Consider the following 16034-nt stretch of genomic DNA (forward strand, 5'->3'; position numbering starts at 1 on the left):
TCATAAAACTAGTTTTTGTTACAAATCCATGGTCGTTCAAGAAAGTTATTAAGATTATTAAAACTTAAACCACAGAGCGAATGTAAAGTTAACTAGCAGAAAAACTTAATTCATTTGTAAGTAAAATATATTATGATCATAATAAAAACTTCTGTCAAAGTTGTGTAGGAATTCAAGATAAAAGTGATTAAAATTCCAGAACTTTAATAACCGAGTAAATGTAATATTAATTTGCAGAAAAAACTAATTTTAATTTTAATCAAAATACGGATAAACATAATTCGATATTCAAAATTTACTTCTGGATACTATTTATGATCATAAACAAGTTTCTGTCCAAGTTTTGTAGGAATCTAGGTTAGTTGAAGAAAGTTGTTAGAATTTCAAAAAAATTATTTGTGGGCGCCTCCATACATCACGGTAATGTAGGATCGACATGTCTCGCTTTTGCGAAAAAATGGGCAGATTTGACAAAATTTATTCACCAACACAAAGAATAACTTCAATAGAATGTTTACTCAGTTGTGTCATACTCTAAACGGTTATTGTTCCACTAATTAAAAACGTCGTGGTATTCATACAGGCTCCAGATTCATATAGTTTTCTAATCTACATTACGAAAAGTTCCAATTGATTTCAAATGTAATACATATAAATGTATACGTATAATGCATATTTTAATGAAGATCTAGACACTCAACTACTGTATAATCAAAAGCATTGGAAACACAAACAACAAACGTCAACAAACACACCAAATATAAAATATAAACGTACTAATCAAATTTTAAAGAAAGACGAGTCTCATTTATTGCAAAATTGAAACATGACAAATATGAAAATACGAGTAAAAAACCAGCGTGGAAGCTACTTTGACAGCCATTTGATTCTAATTAATATACTAGTTCATTGTATTGTCTTAAATCACTTCATGATACATATTTAGTTTTGATCTACTGGGATAATAAATTATGTCTTTACTATCAATCTTTGAGTTATATATTGAAAACTTAGCAATCGTTGAAATCAACGTTTTCTAAATAAATAAAAGGAAAAAAAGAAAAACACAATTTCTTAGGAAAAAAACATTGATCAAATGGCAAAATATAGACCCAACTTTAAACGAATGGAAAATAATGATAAGTATGTGTACGGATATGAAACAAATACAAATTCCATTTCTACATGACTATAAAGAACTAAAGTGATTTTGTTGAGTACAGAGATCAAATGATTATATAATATTGCACAAGAAACAAAAAAATGGTTTTAAGTACTCTATCACTCTAATTTTATATGTTTACCACATATGACTCTTACAGCATGTTATTTCACAGTTATTCTGAGGATCGCTTTTGATTTGTGATAAGAAAAAGATGCCTACAACTTCGAATTATTTTTTTTTAAACCATTTGAAAAACACGGCAATTTAACAATGGTGTAAGGAAATATATTAGTTTTGGATTTTCACTACCGTGAAGGCTCATTCTATTCGACATCTCGGGTTGAAAATTCAACGGAACACATTTTTAGACAGCATCCATTCAGTTTAATTTCCAAAAGCATTATATTTTTCGAATTTATTTCAAATTCAAATCTGTATAATATATGGGGTAAAATAATGTGAAATAACTTATAAAAAGTAAAAAATGTAAATACAGTAAGTAACCAGTGACTGTCGAAAACGCAAAGATATGACTGACCATTGTCATCGAATTAAAAAGGTAAATCTTGATATATTTATTCTACATGTATCTATAGAAAAATTTCAACTGGCTTAATAAATGTCACCAGGAAAGTATTGTATCCAAGATGTGACATTTTCTATGATTGGAGTTCAAAGGTGAATCTCAACATATGTTGACAGATGTCTACATGTTTTTTTTATGAATAATTTATTACTGGTTTAAATTAAAAAAAAATATAGAATAAAGAACTTTCTGCGAAGGATACTAAAGGAAAAAATATGCTTTAACCATAGATGTAATATCTATTATGAATGAATAAATTAAACTATAAAACGTTTTTAGATAATATTTACAACTGAATATCTACAATATTGTATACCAGATGTGACATTTATTATGATCAGAGTTTAAAGGTGAATATGGAAATAGATGCCTACATGTTTTTTATTTCTAAATGTCTCTATAGAAAAATTTCAGCTGGCTTAAGAAATGTCACCAGGAAAGTATTGTATCCCAGATGTGACATTCACTATGATGGGAGTTCAAAGGTGAATCTCAACATATGTTGACAGATGTCTACATGATTATTTTTATGAATAATTTTATTACTGGTTTAAAATTAAAAAAAAATAAAGAATAAAGAACTTTCTGCGAAGGACACTAAAGGAAAAATTATGCTTTAACCATAGATGTAATATCTATTATGAATGAATAAATTAAACTATAAAACGTTTTTAGATAATATTTACAACTGAATATCTACAATATTGTATACCAGATGTGACATTTAATATGATCAGAGTTTAAAGGTGAATATGGAAATAGATGCCTACATGGTTTTTTTTCTTAATGTCTCTATAGAAAAATCTCAGCTGGCTTAAGAAATGTCACCAGGAAAGTATTGTATCCCAGATGTGACATTCACTATGATGGGAGTTCAAAGGTGAATCTCAATATATGTTGACAGATGTCTACATGATTTTTTTTATGAATAATTTTATTACTGGTTTAAAATTATAAAAAATATAGAATAAAAAACTTTCTGCGAAGGAAACTAAAGGAAAAAAATATGCTTTAACCATAGATGTAATATCTATTATGAATTAATAAATTAAACTATAAAACGTTTTAGATAATATTTACAACTAAATATCTACAATATTGTATACCACATGTGACATTCATTATGATCAGAGTTTAAAGGTGAATCTCACCGTAGGGAAACAGATGCCTACACTACCAATAATTTACCCATACTTTTTTGGTACATTTCTACCCTCGTGCATATCAGTACTGCAAGGAAAGACTGAAAACTTATAATGTTATACTTTCAATGAAATCAGTACTGATTTTGACAGTACTGTTTCAGTACTGATTTTGACAGTACTGTTTTAGTACTGATTTTGTCAGTACTGTTTCAGTACTGATTTTGACAGTACTGTTTTAGTACTGATTTTGACAGTACTGTTTTAGTACTGATTTTGTCAGTACTGTTTCAGTACTGATTTTGACAGTACTGTTTTAGTACTGATTTTGACAGTACTGTTTCAGTACTGATTTTGACAGTACTGTTTTAGTACTGATTTTGACAGTACTGTTTTAGTACTGATTTTGACAGTACTGTTTCAGACAGTACTGATTTCGTCAGTAATGATTCAGTACTGATTTCGTAAGTAGTGTTTCGTTACTAATTTCTTCAGTACTGTTTCATTTTTTAAATCAAACTATCTGTATAGTGATGCCTAGTTGTTTTGTATATTTGGGGTGGGTTAATTGTTCTCTTTGACACTTACCCCATTTCCATTCATTTTCTATATCGTGACATGTAAATGTTTTCGTTATGTTTTTTTTTTATTTCTCTGATTTTTGTTGTCCTGAAGTGGTTCAGCTTTAGATCCAGCTCTTCGACAGTTACTTTAGCTTCTTTTTTTTTTCTTTTTTTTTTAAATATTCTGGCTTTATGTCATATTTATTGTCAGAATTGCATCTTGTGTGGTCTACAAGGTTTATGTTTTTAATACTTATTAATACTTCTATTTGACAATACCATATTACATGTATTTATATCTTGCTTGAGTCAAATCAGAACATATTGAACAGTGGAACTCGATATATTACTTTTGAGAAGATGGGTGGATGGATTGATGTTATGTGATCCAGTGGCAAGTTAAGTGCAGGAAGAGGACATGATACTCAGATATAAATACAATGTAATTAACATAGTTTGTACAGAACTAGATCAATAATGCACTGAGCTCCTTTTTAACATGCTAGTTCACCACAAGGAGAGAATCTGCTACAAGACGTGTCCCCCTACATGAACAGGTACCTTCAGACTGAACAGCGTATGTTTTTCTCCTTTTACTGTGAGCTGATCGAATATTCAGAATACGACCACTTTTTTTAGTCTAACTTCTCATAAATAAATTTCCAATCATATGCTCATTGTAAGATTTTTGTCGAGCCTTCGACTTTAGTCGAAAAAGCGAGACTAAGCGATCCTACTTTCCGTCGTCGTCAGTGTCGTCGTCGGCGGCGTCCACAAATATTCACTCTGTGGTTAAAGTTTTTGAAATTTTAATAACTTTCTTAAACTATACTGGATTTCTACCAAACTTGGACAGAAGCTTGTTTATGATCATAAGATAGTATCCAGAAGTAAATTTTGTAAAAATAAAATTCCATTTTTTCCGTATTTATCTTTTAAATGGACTTAGTTTTTTCTGCGGGGAAACATTACATTCACTCTGTGGTTAAAGTTTTTTGAATTTTATTAACTTTCTTAAACTATCCTGGGTTTGTACCAAACTTGGACAGAAGCTTGTTTATGATCATAAGATAGTATCCAGAAGTAAATTTTGTAAAAACAAAATTCCATTTTTTCCGTATTTATCTTTTAAATGGACTCAGTTTTTTCTGCGGGGAAACATTACATTCACTTTGTGGATAAAGTTTTTAGAATTTTAATAACTTTCTTAAACTATCCTTGTTTTGTACCAAACTAAGACAGAAGCTTGTTTATGATCATAAGATAGTATCCAGAAGCAAATTTTACAAAAAAATAAATCCATTTTTTCCGTATTTTACTTTTGAATGGACTTAGTTTTTCTGCAGTGAAACATTACATTCACTCTGTGGTAAAAGTTTTTAAAATTTAAATAACTTTCTTAAACTATCCTGGGTTGTACCAAACTTGAACAGAAGCTTTTTTATAATCATAAGATAGTATCCAGAATTAAATTTGAAGGAAAAAAAATCCACTTTTTCCATATTTTACTTTTAAATGGACTTAGATTATCTTCCAGTTAACATTACATACCTGTAAAGTCTGCAGTTAAAGTTTTTAAAGCATTTATTAGATTCATAAACTATGCTGGATTTTTACCAAACTTGGACAGTACATGGTAGCTTCTTACAATCAAAAGATTGTATCAAGAGGAATATTTTTATTGATTTTTTTCCTCATTTTTGTTAAGCCTGTGATTTACAGCAAAAGTAGGCGAGACACTGGGTTCCGCGGAACCCTTACAAATTTTTAATGGTTGAATACATTTATTGACAGATTTCTTTTTTTTTTTGTATACCTTAATCATGCAATTTCATTCACTTGTAATGAGTGTATTATGAATAGTAACTTAGATACATGTATGCACAACTCTTGTACTCTTTCTTATAAAACTGCAGAGCGTATTTTACGAAAAGAATATATGAAATTTGGTGTTACAATATTTAGGCATCCCGTTAACGGGGAGTTGAAAGGGTAAGCACTACATTACTCAGTATAGCATGTTCACATGAGGACTGATGACTTTCAGAAACTCTTGGTTTGTACTTCCTCAGAAATCTCTGATTGATTTGAATCTTACAGACATACAAACAAATGTACATTTTGTAAAATAGCATAAAAATTTAAAGAAAGATTTCCAACAGACTGATTAATGTCTGACGGAGGTCATTTGGTACATAATTAACCTTTTTGATTTTTGAACATATATGGTTTGCTTTTCAAAATTAATTTTTATTGACTGAATAAAAAACAAGCTGAAGAACTCAAATTTTTGTTCTATCTTCTTATCAACTGCAATAACTTCCATCGAAATACAATAAACAGTAATCTTAAGAATGAACAGCATTAAAAAGTACAAAAAATTGTGTTTTCTCTCTCTCAATTTAATGTTTTTTTTAAAATAACTGTTTCATAATTCTGCTTCAATGTCATTTTCCATTGCTCTTCCTATGCATGTGATATATATCTTTGCCAACTTGTTTCTGGAAAGGAAAAATTGGATTATAACATTTATCATTTTGTTAAAGTCCAATAATAAGATTAAACATAGGTCAACCATGACATAATGTGAATCAGTGTACATGCATTGCTAAAGGTGGTATAACGTTAATTATACAAGGTTTATATTATACAGGGAGAAAAATGAAAGAAAAAAATGGAACAATGTTTGATTTACCTACTTGAAAACTGGCCTTGAAGTCATTAAACTTTCGAGTCAGTTATTTACTCAAACTCCAAAATCAACAAATCAACCAATCAAAATGCTGGATTTCAATTTTCGACCACGATTTTTTTTTCTCCGGGCACTGAGAAAATTTTGTATGACTTCAGGGCCTGATCTTATACGATTTGGAGAAGAACTTTAGCGTCCCAAGTTTGGGTTCATGGCAAATGTCCATGTTTTCAATACGGGCTGCACTTTTAACATTTTTAATTTGTTTTGTTATAAATTAGGTCGTTAATTTTTCTGAATTAAATTGTTTCATATATTGTTTATGTCATGGTCTTTTGTAGCCGACAATACGGTATGAGTTTTCTCATTGTTGAAGTCTGCACAGTTGTATATTATTGTTCACATTCACATCGTCTCAAATTGGGTGGATAGTTGTCTCAGTGACAATCCTACAACTTTTTATCATTTTATACATATGCAATAGTTTAAAAATTAAATAAAAGTATTCTTTTTGTGAATTTTTTCATTATAAGTACCAGTGGAAATTCTCATTATAATAAATTACTATCTTTTAAATCTGTTATTCGGTTACAGAGAAAGAGATCTTTGTTTATATTTCCTTTAGGTTCCTAAGTTCAACTATGTCCTGCTGTAACACTCTGACATCTTTGGATCGGCAACAAAACACATATGTATTAATATAATCTGATTATTCGAGCACAATATCAATGCAATCTGTGAAACAGTTAAATGAGAAGTTGTGTGTACGGATATGTACTTCCCGTAGACTTCTTTGTTAACTTTAATGATATCTTTCAATTGTTGAAGAATTGTATTTCTACTCTTTATTTTTTTGAACTTGCTCGTTGTTGGTTTGTTGTCATATAAACACACTACAACATTTCATGATATTGAAATAAAATTATAGGAATAACTGCAAATACTTACTTTAAAAAATTCATAATTGAGTGTAAAACTATATATATACCTACCTTTCAAATTATTTCAATGTTCTACTGTCACCTTTCATACCAGTTCTATCTCTATCTCATATTTTATCTGTTCATGACAATTTTTAGTCGTTGATCTAAAACTTTATTTTCCTCATAGACTTAGTCTTTGTGTTCTGGTGGGATCCATTTTTAGATACCTATAACAATAGATCATACTGCATCAAATACTTTGCATGCATTTATAAAAAGTTGTTTTTCCCAACATGCATGTTATGGTATTAATTATGGACGTAACACTTTGTAAATTGTCCTTTGAAAAAATACATCATGAGATAAAGATTGTATCGATGATTTACAAAATTCTGTAAAGTGGTTCAGGAGTTATTGATAACACTTACGTGGGACATAAGGACAAGATATGTTCCATATGTGAACACATTCTCACTAAGAAAATGTCACCAGAAGTGCAAGTCAGTCATCACAACGGATAATGTTTATGTGATACAGTTAAACATTAAAACCATTGGTAGTAAAGTTGTGCGGGATGTTTAATTTTCAACAAATGCAAGATTGGTTATCTTTAATCGGATGCCTCATATAGCATGTATAGAAAGAAAGTGCCATGATCTCTGCAGGTTAATAACTATTGCAACAACTCTTTGAGAGGCCGTCGGTGGCCTTTTGTCTGAATATGCAGCAGGGCAAATTCCTGTCCACCTTCAATATGCTTTCGTTGTCCAGTGGCAGTCCAAGTTTCATTGACCTTCTTTCACCCCAGATGACATCTTTTACAGGACTTACCTATTGTACTTATTTAACAATTGTTTTGAACATGAATGTATTATTTGCTACTGGACATTAAGCAAATTTTTAATACATGTACTCTAATATGCTATTATTTTGAGGAATCTCAGTAGGATCATTTTAAACTATAGGGATTATCCTCTTAAAATATAAATATTATTCATACAAAGTATTGCTCAATAATTATGTGTCGGATTACTAGTATTCGTGTGTCGGTCCAATGGGTCGTCGGACTAATAGGGCGTCAGGCTATTGGGGTGTCGGACCAATATGGTGTCCGAACAGAAAGATTTAAAAGGCAAAAAAAATAAAAAATGTGCAACTTATAAAAGGTTCTGGTCTGGAAGTGGTTTCTTCATTTTTGTATTCTGTAATATTCTATATCATTTTTCACTTTTTATTATTAATTTTGCCTGTTATTCTCTTTTCTTCATATTCAAGCATCACACTATTATCGATTCTTCATTGCTTCTGTCTACTTTATAACAAAATTGGGAATAATGTGAAAGCCAGCCAAATAGGACATTGGAAAATTGTCTGTTTTCTGTTTCTTGGTTTATTCTTGCTTGTCGTTGGAGGCAAACTTTGTCTTTCTGTCTCTTTAGTTTGTGTGTATTATTATAAATTAAACGAATGTAACACAAATTTGCCATCTTTAAACAAATTTGTTGAACATTGCGTCTGTTATTTAATCTCTTTTAACAGAAGGAAAAAACTAAGATTAAATATAATCAACAGATATATAAAAACAACTATGAACTAAGTCTTTGAAGTTAGATGCATGATTTTTGTTATTAGTTGTTAGTGGCTTTGAACTAGCTGTCAGTAACTGCAAGTACTCTCAGATCTGTATTTAGTGACTTTTTTGTTGAGTAACGGTAACGTCCATTATGTTTTTGTTACTGAGATGTATTTCTATTTGCATTCATCTGTTATTTAAAGTTAAATAAACCTTTTTCAACTGAATTTTATAGTTTGTTGTTATGTAGTACTGTTACAACTCTGTTCACGGTTTAGGGGGAAGACCCTAGCATGTTTAACCGCACCAAATTCTGTATATATGTTCCTGTCCGAAGTCAGGAGCCTGTAATTCAGTGGTTGTTGTTTGTTGGTGTGTTACATATTCATTGTTCGTTCATTTTTGTACATGAATAAGAACGTTAGTTTTCTTGTTTGAATTCGTTGACATTTGTCATTCGGTGCCTTTTTTTAGCTGACTATGCGATATGGCTTTGCTCATTATTGATGGCCGTATGGTGACCTATATTTGTTAATTTCTGGTCATCTGATCTGTTGTGGAGAGTTGTGATTATTCCGCTCATTTTTGGTGCCATGATTGGCAAATAAAATATATGTTGTTGCTGTTGTTGTTGTGTCGTTGGCAATAATACGGCATCTTTTTTTATAAACAAATATATATGTAAATATAAATTTGAACTAAAGTCTTGAAGGGAAAGACATTGTTTTTGTAAAAATGTCAACAGAATATAGAATGTTGTGTCAACAGAATATAGAATGTTGTGTCAACAGAATATAGAATGTTGTGTCAACAGAATACTTCTGTTGACACAGTATACAGAATGTTGATTCCGGCAAAATATATGATCTGACAGGATGCTCACGGAATAAAACTTGTGATGGAAGAAGACATACATTTGACTTGTAAAACATACATGAACAATAGCAATCCGTAGATGATTCGAAAAGGATCCGCCATCTCTGACGTGTCGTAACAATCGTCTCTTTCTGTAACTTTAAGACTTTCTGCAAGTGGCTGGTAAACCGATATTTTCTCTGCTGTATTTCTGTATCCTATCCTTCCCGGCTGATCTACTGTTGTCTCAAATTTTGCCGTTGATGTTATTATCGTAATCACAAAAGAGCGTCAATATGGAACATACAATTGCCTATTGTAAAACGTTTATGTGATTGGATTTACACATGACGTCATTCATTGTTTACAAACGTTATTTTTGCACTCGCACTGACATTTCAACAGTTCAACAGTTCAAACTTCTTCTGGATTGAATACCACAATGGGATTGAAGGTAGATCAAGGTATAGTAGTACATTGTATATTTTAAAACTTCGAAAAGTGTAGCTATGCGATCTGGGCAATGCGATATATGGGTTTGCTCATTGTGCATTTGATGTGGTAAAAATCAGGGGCGGATCCCAGATTTTTGGAAGGGGGGCGAAGATATTAAATTTTGCCGAGCGGAGCGAGTCGGAAAGTTTTGGGACCTTTTTTTTTATGCTGTATTCTCCCTATTAATTGTCTATCATAAAATGATAGTATTGATCCAAAGCTGTGTACTGATATATTTGATGTAGGACTTGTCAGTAAAAAATAGACATGGAAATTAGATGAAATTTACAAGACCGACACGAGTTAAAAAAGACAAACAAGCAGTTTTTATCAAAATGTTTGATTGATATGTTTCACCCAACATAACTTAGGGAACCGAAGTGAGGGGTCCCAAATCCACTAAAGACTACGAAAGTGTCTGAAATGACAACGAAGTTATGAATGACGGTCAACAAATGGAGACATAAAAGTCACATCCAGTAGGCAGGTTGCATGCAGTCTGGTCTTGAAAAAAGTATTCAATATATATAAGTCCGGCAAAACAGACATTCCAGTCAGACATGCAAACCCCGGCCACAAAAAAATACGCCCGTTTTTATTCATCATGTTCATTTCATGCTAAATATTTTTGTTTGGAAATTTTAGTTTTTAATAGCAAAAAAGTGGACAAGACTATTGTTTTCAATCAAGATACGGCCAAAATTTTTGTTTAAGGCAAGAATCAGAGTCATTTTTTTTCTCTTAAATATCTCAGACTGCCTCCTCAAATCAAATGGTTCGTACCTGAGACTTGAAATTTTTCTAGAGCTTATACTGACTAGGGATCATTAATTTGTTAAACATGTTTTCGTAGGTAAATAATATTGTGGAACTTTTTTTTCATGAGAGTGTAATAGTCTATAGATCTAGAGTATTTACCATTACTTTCTGTTTAGTGGAATAGTGAAATAGAAGTCAATACGTTCTTGTGCTATCCTGTGTCGCTTTGAAGGTTTCCTGATTGTCATGACAACCTCAGCCTAAGCAATGTGTATTACTGTAATTTTAATTTCAAAATGACCGAGTGCCGTTTTTTCAACGCACTGGTCAACTCCACCATAGCAAATCACATGACTTTGACAATCAGTAAATACCGGCCAGCGAAAAATGTCTTTATAAGTAAAGAATTGTCGTATAAAAATTAAATACTCGGGAAATGGCAAAGTTCACGAAGTCTAGTCTGATTAATCATTTTACCAAAAAAAAAAAAAAAAAAAAAAGTCCGAGCAAAAAGGGGGGGGCGGGGCGTACCCCCTCTACGCCCCCTCTGAATCCGCCACTGAAAATCATTCAACAGTCTTCCTATTTTTATGTTGTAAATAAAGATGTCTGTGAAATATTTAAATTTCTATTTTATTTTGGTACTGGCTATGGTTACATTGAAATGTAACAGTCGTAAAAAAGTTATTGTTACAATGAAGTTTATAGGCTATATCGCCGGAATGCAGACCTAGGGTTGACTAAGGAACTACATAGAATACTTACGAGTGTAACAATGATACTTATGTCTACGGTTACATTGTGTTATTGTTACGTAAATGCACTCAAATGAAAAATTATTTTTTACAATATTTTATACATTTTTTTAATTTTAATTTGATTGTCAGTGTACACACAACCAGTATGTTGTTTCAGTCCGATGCATTTTTGGCCCGGTGTAACCACTCTCAGTGGCGGATCCAGAAATTTACATAAGTGGGGGACCACTGACTGACCTAAGAGGGGGCCAGCTCCAGTCACGCTTCAATGATTCCCCTATATAAGCAACCAATTTTTTTCCAAAAAGGGGGGGGGGCGGCTCCTCTGCCCCCCTAAATCCACCTCTGACTCTAGGCAGCCCTCATAAACAAGTAATTGGGGTGGATGGGTTGGGTGGCTCAGTGTTGTATTAATATATAAGAAGATGTGGTATAACTGCCAATGAGAAAAGTCTCCTGTTCATATAAGTCGTAATATGTAGAAGTAAACCATTATAGGTCAAAGTACGGTCTTCAACGCCATGCCTGCATGAGCTCTCACCGAACAGCAAGGTGTAAAGGGCCCCAAAAGTGACTAATGTAAAACCATTCAAACTTGAAAACCAACTACTGAATACCAAACTCCTGACTTAAGACAATAACCTTTTGTGTATTGTTGCAATCTCAAAAACGTGTCCGATAATTTAAGAATGTGTCCGGTTAAAAAAGCCAGAATATTTCAAAACTCATATACCCCCAATGATACTCTGTACAGTAAAAACGCAATTCAATATCAATGGTGTGGGATACGATAGAACCCGTATTGTTCGGTTGGATTGTAATTGATTAGAAAAAAAAGTCGAAGCAGGTGCCAAAAAAAAATCTGTAGGAAAGGTTTAGTAATCCGTACAGACAAATGTCCAAGGTATGCTACACTGTGCACGCTTTCTTCTGCTTGCAGACACAGACTATAGGTCTGGTTTAAAAAAAATTGCACAATAAAAAGTTATTTTTATTTGAAGCGCTTCAATTTATGATTTTCTTTATCAATATGATTATTATTATTATAAAGTTCAGACAGAGGTACTTCACAATTTAGATTTAACTAATACATCATGTACATTTTATATTGTATTTTCTTCCCGGTGCTTGACCACGTTTACTGTATGTCATTGATAAACATTAGTTTGTTCAGCATAGGTAATTCATAACAAGCATAGCTGCAGGCTAAGTTTACAACACATAATTAACTATTGATTACTTAATGTCCAGTGGCAAATATGTCATGCGTATTTAGAAAAAAAACCATTAACATTGCATTTAATAAGTTTTGTAAAGTTTAAATCATCGTTTATAAATAGTAAGTAAATTTTATTGTTTTAATATTATCCGGTGATGCCTATAAATGTCTTTTTACAAAATGTATGTCTATGACTGCTCGACCGGCGTCCCGCAGAAGTTGTTTCGCCAGTGCAATTTGACATGTTTATCAAATCATTGACGCGTTTTTGAGGAATCGGACACGTTTCTGTGTGCTACCATAGATAGATGTATAACATCTCTGGCTAGGTGCTACATATATGACTATGTACGATAAATTTTCAATTAAATTAAATTTGCACTTCAATCTATTAAACATTAATGTACTTTTGTATAAAGTAGTTAGTATATATTTAAATGTCTTTCGTCGTTGTTTCACGGATCTTATTATAAAGAGCACATACATAGACCGATGGTTAAAACTACACATGTATGAAATACTTGCCACTGGCAAACACCAATACTTTGATGATGATGAACTAAATTATCATATTTTCCTCTTTTTTTTTATTTAGAAACAAATTTCAACTTTGATTGATTACAATATTATATATACATGTAGTATCAGAAGTCCAGTCCATTAGTGATTACTCACGGGACTTATGGTAGTATATAAAGTAATAAGTAATTGTTGATGTCATACCATTCCCTTCCATAATTGTGCATTCTTTTTTATTTTTACATAACACAGAAATGAGGAAAGTTTTAACATAAGATAATTTATTGTAGCCTAGACCTGTTGGTGACTTTCTGCTGTTGTTTTTTTTTTTTGGTCGGGTTGTTCTCTTTGACACATTCCCCATATCCATTCTCAATTTTATTATTTATAAAATCATTACATTTTCTTTCCTCAGAATGATTAACAGCAATGGAGACAGGAGCAGACATGGGAATGTTCGATGTGAAAATTGAAGACCTATAAACAAAATGATGTATCTAGACAATATGGCACTCATCAGAAAAAAAAACCCCAACATTTAATCATGAACCATTGAATCCTGAGTTTCGTACAAGTACCAAAACATTAAAGGTGGATGCTTATAATGAGCTCATATTAGAACTAAAGTGTCCTCTTGAATTACCACTGTACATGTAAAAAGACACATCATATCAGGGACTTAATTGAGGAAAAGAGCCAGGAAACTTACATTCAACATAGCATTCCAAAGAAAAGATGGCATAGGGGGAGAGCAATGAAACATGATACATGCAAAATTAATTGTTTCTTTGATTGTTTTATTTATGTGCTTTAAAGGGTCATAAAATAACCAAGGGGCATGAAAATGACAGAGATTTTTGCCACAAACTTCACATGTTGGTATGACATTGTATGTTTTATTATATATTAAAAAATGGTAATGATAAATTAAAGAAATTCCAGTTATGATTAAAAATAAGGTAATCGAGACATTGTTTTGTGTTGATTATAATGCATTACCTAACATAGTAACATATAACTGCATTAATTACAACATATTTTAAGCAATAGCAAAATTCCAAAAAATGAACAGTATTGAAGATTCTTATCTTGTTTGATATATATATAAATTATGCGCTATTATACAATTGATACTGTAAAATATCAGCCTCGACCCACAGTGTGAATCTTCCTGATGTCGAGTGCGTATTATTTTTATTAACACTGAAAGACAGTCACAATCAAAATCAAGAAGTAAGCAAAGAATCACAAAACGAAAGGGCATTTACAACAACACATTGAAAAATACATATATAAAAACAACACGAACTCCATTAAAAACCGGGAGTAAATTCAGGTGCTCCTAATGCGTATTATTTTTATAAACACTGAAAGACAGTCACAACCAAAATCAAGAAGTAAGCAAAGAATCACAAAACAAAAGGGCATTTACAACAACACTTTGAAAAATACATAAAAGACAATACGAACACCATTAAAAACCGGGAGTGAATTCAGGTGCTCCTAATGGGTAAAATCCGATAAACTGCTTATCTTGCTTCATTTCTGTTGTGTTCTCCTTCGCTTCAATAGTATTTCGATAGACGAGAGTAAGCTTGATAATTTTCCTTGGTCATGTTCACGTCGCTAAAAAAAATCTGCGCAGCAGAGTGATATAGTCTAAGAGAAAAACGTAACCAGCTAAAAAAGGATAATAATAATATTGTCACAGAATTATCAAACCTATATTTGGATACCAACTGTACTGAGATGCACATTGTAAAAACTTCTCTAATGATAAACACTTAATCAGAGATATCTAGAAAAGATACAAAATATGCCACAAATTATTATATAGCATACTATACTTACCGAGTTTAAAAGTTTTCAGTTCCAAATATTTTTTGAAACAATACACATTCAAGTTAAAAAGATTAACAACACCAAATCTACTGAAACAGTACTGAAAATAACAATACCGAAATAGTACTGTCAACATCAGTACTGAAACAGTACTGACAAAATCAGTACTGAAACAGTACTGACAAAATCAGTACTGAAACAGTACTGTTAAAATCAGTACTGAAACAGTACTGACAAAACCAGTACTGAAACAGTACTGTCAAAATCAGTACTGAAAAAGTACTGATAAAATCAGTACTGAAACAGTACTGTCAAAATCAGTACTAAAACAGTACTGTCAAAATCAGTACTGAAACAGTACTGTCAAAATCAGTACTAAAACAGTACTGTCAAAATCAGTACTGAAACAGTACTGACAAAATCAGTACTGATTTCATTGAAAGTATAACATTATAAGTTTTCAGTCTTTCCTAACAGTACTGATATGCACGAGGGTAGAAATGTACCAAAAAAGTACGGGTAAATTATTGGTAGTGTACATGTTTTGTTTTTATCAAGTGTTTAAAACGTAAATTACAGATTTAAATAGGAATACTGAAATATTTTGCGAAAGTCACAAAAGAAACAATAATTGCTTCAAACATACATGTTAGATTTTATAAAAAGATGAGTAAATTAAACGATAAAATTGTTATTTTATAACATTGACAACTGTATATCTAAAGAAATATCAATAAAAATATGAAAAAAATCGGTTGAATGTAAAAACAAATCTAAATTTTCGATCACTGACTAACTTGAAATTTAAAACATACTCCTTGTGCTTAAAAAATATTCAAACGAAGTTTCAGATATTCTGTTCTACAGAATCGTCCATTGATTTCAAATGTAATACATGAACAAGTACATGTATGATGCAACGTTTAAAGAAATGAGCGATCCA

General features: G+C 31.5%; 1 long non-coding RNA gene across 1 annotated transcript; it reads right to left on the minus strand.

Moving 5' to 3' along the window:
- Positions 1-5837: 5837 nt before the first annotated feature.
- On the minus strand, positions 5838-9765 carry LOC139485365 (uncharacterized). The gene is made up of 3 exons (XR_011655301.1): positions 9579-9765; positions 7141-7298; positions 5838-5957 (listed from the first exon to the last, which is right to left on the minus strand). It is a non-coding gene; the product is annotated as an uncharacterized lncRNA (long non-coding RNA).
- Positions 9766-16034: the final 6269 nt, after the last annotated feature.

This window comes from Mytilus edulis, chromosome 8 (genome assembly GCF_963676685.1).
Source record: "Mytilus edulis chromosome 8, xbMytEdul2.2, whole genome shotgun sequence".
In the NCBI taxonomy this organism is placed as follows: domain Eukaryota; kingdom Metazoa; phylum Mollusca; class Bivalvia; order Mytilida; family Mytilidae; genus Mytilus; species Mytilus edulis.